Below are 2,554 nucleotides of genomic sequence, written 5' to 3'. Positions count from 1 at the left end.
CGAAATTCCCCATTCCACGAATGGGTAGGTATTTTGGGCCACTGAGGAGGCATCTGTCTCCACAGGGTAGATGCCAAAATATGGCCTGAGCATAGGGTGGTGAGAATTTTGAAAGTGGATCGATGGCTCACAGTACAGCAGATTTTGCATGCGCCTTCAATTTCGCTGGCTGCTTTTCAATAGATAAGACTAGTCGCGGCGTTTTAGGCGGAAACAAAGTCGGAAGCTTGAAACTGCCAATAGCCATGTAACAAAAGTCATAGGACTGGAGATTATCCCTTGAAAACCAAGCCACAGAATGAAGGTCCTTCTGTCATATATTCCTTGTCTGAGCCCTGCTCCCGTCCGCCGTCGGTGGCCACTGTCCTGGCCCAGCTGTCTCCGAATGACTGACCGCGAACTGATGATATGGCTGCTTTGTTGCACATTTCTGGATCAGCATTGCTGCTAATTGGGATGTAAAACATGTGCTGGACACCTGCAACAGTACCTTTTCCGCACTACTTTTCCCTTACACCACAGCACCCCAGAAAAATGCCCCTGGGAAGCTACCTACTCTAGGTATGAATTGGCCCAACGGACATTTCATTGCCCGCTCTTCAACGTAGATGGCTCGATCTGCTTTGTGTGTAGGCAGGGGAAAGCCAGAGCCTTGCTAGGAGGAACACAGGGTTGACACAAGTCCCCTTCATGATGATCCCCCTCCCACAAAAGTATCCCCGGATGTAGTTGACTTGTTAACAAGGAGTACGATTTTCTTCGTTCCATGGTTATTTTTACGTTGTAACCAGAGCAGAAGCCAGATGCTACCGTGAAATTATTTCTGTTTACATTCTTGACATGCGCCCGGGTGGCCGGCTAGATACCCTTCGCTCGGGTGGGGGTCAATTTGACCCCGCTGAGATCTCGGGAACTAAGAGAGTTAAAACACCAAATTCACTGGGTGTGTTGGCCTGTACGTGATCTCACTTAGGTCGAAGTTTGAGGATTCTAGGTCATGAAGTTCGGGTCAAATGGGGTCAAAAAAGGTCAAATTCCAGGTTGGTCTCTAAAGTGCCCTCAGAACCTAGGTAATTGATTCTATGCAAAAGGTCACATGTTCAGTTAAGGTCAATGACCTTGTTTGATCTTTTGAAGGTCATGGTGACCAAAATCATACAAGACTGCTCTGAGTTTTGCATTTGAATAAGCGAGGGAGATTACGCTATGCAGTATGTGTCTAAAACACAATGTTGACCTAGGTCGTTTTAGGTTAATGACCTATTATGACCTCTAAGAAGTCCATGGAAGATATATAGTGCGGTTCCTGCTATCAATACATTCTAAATGAGCGCCAGAAAACTATCGCGTACAGCAAACCCTAGAGTAATAAAACGGCTGGGTTGTTGACCTTGGCCGGATATTTGTATCTGACCTTAGATCAACGCTATTTGCTCATTCAATATTTGTGTTGCCTAAGAAGGCATCTCAGAGATGTATGGCCTTGTCTTGACACTCCATATTGTATCAGACCTGAACGATTCCTAGAAGCTGGCTTCTCTGAACCATGGCCTGACTTGACCTGCCATAGGTCAGCGACCTTACAAAGTACATCTAAATTTTGTCATGCTTAACGATCCGCTATTCAATTGTCTATAGCTATGCAAAGCATTGCGCAGCTGCGCCACGTCGTTCGGAAATCATTCTGGAAAAAAAACTTTCGAAGGGGGGGGGGATAAGTTGATTTGATTCCCACGCGAGCACGTGGTAAGGTCAATATACTGCAGAAATCAGGCGTTTAATGACGCACGGAATATATCACCGGTACGCTTGATTTGCAATGGCTTAGTTGACTCTTTTTAAGCTGATGGACTTCAGAAGCTTTCTTATAATGTTTTATCTGCGTTCTTTAGACATTGAGGACATCGCGAAGGTAAATTGTAGATCGATATGTTTGATCGTAATTTGAGGGTGAAGATTTTAATTGTAGATCGAGTAGCCAACAATGTGTATTAATATCACCACGCCATGTTTGTCTGGAAATGTTCAACATTCAGTAAGAATCGATTAGTGGCACAATTTATATGACGTAGTTTTTAACACGCGTGCTCGCAAATCTTAGCAACACAGCTTCGATACCAGACGTTGCAGTCTCCATAGTCCGCGGAGCGCTAGCTTAGTGGTTAGCTTTTCGTCATGGTCCACCGGTGGACGAAAGTGACAACGGCTCTGAAATTATTACCTATGAACATTTGAATCGGCTAACAATAAAAGTTACGTGACGTAATTTTGAGCATGCATACTCGCAAATTTTAGTTTAAAAAGCCTCAACGCCAGGCGTTGCTGCCTCGTCAGGGCCGCAGCGTCGGCTCAACAGCTAATACTGAGCCGTGGTCAACCGATGGACGAAAAATGACGACGTTTCCGAAAAGAAAGTACCTTTGAACGCTTCAGGACATCAAATTCTGATCTACAGGCAGTCTGGGCGCGTTTTCACACGTGCCATTTTTAGACCGATGAAAAGAACGGATTAGCCTTAAAACACCACGAAGTGGTGCTGGAATCTGGCGGTGGG

The sequence above is a fragment of the Pollicipes pollicipes genome, unplaced genomic scaffold (assembly GCF_011947565.3).
Source record: "Pollicipes pollicipes isolate AB1234 unplaced genomic scaffold, Ppol_2.1 Scaffold_7261;HRSCAF=8764_pilon_pilon_pilon, whole genome shotgun sequence".
In the NCBI taxonomy this organism is placed as follows: domain Eukaryota; kingdom Metazoa; phylum Arthropoda; class Thecostraca; order Pollicipedomorpha; family Pollicipedidae; genus Pollicipes; species Pollicipes pollicipes.
Note: the sequence above shows the minus strand (reverse complement) of the source record.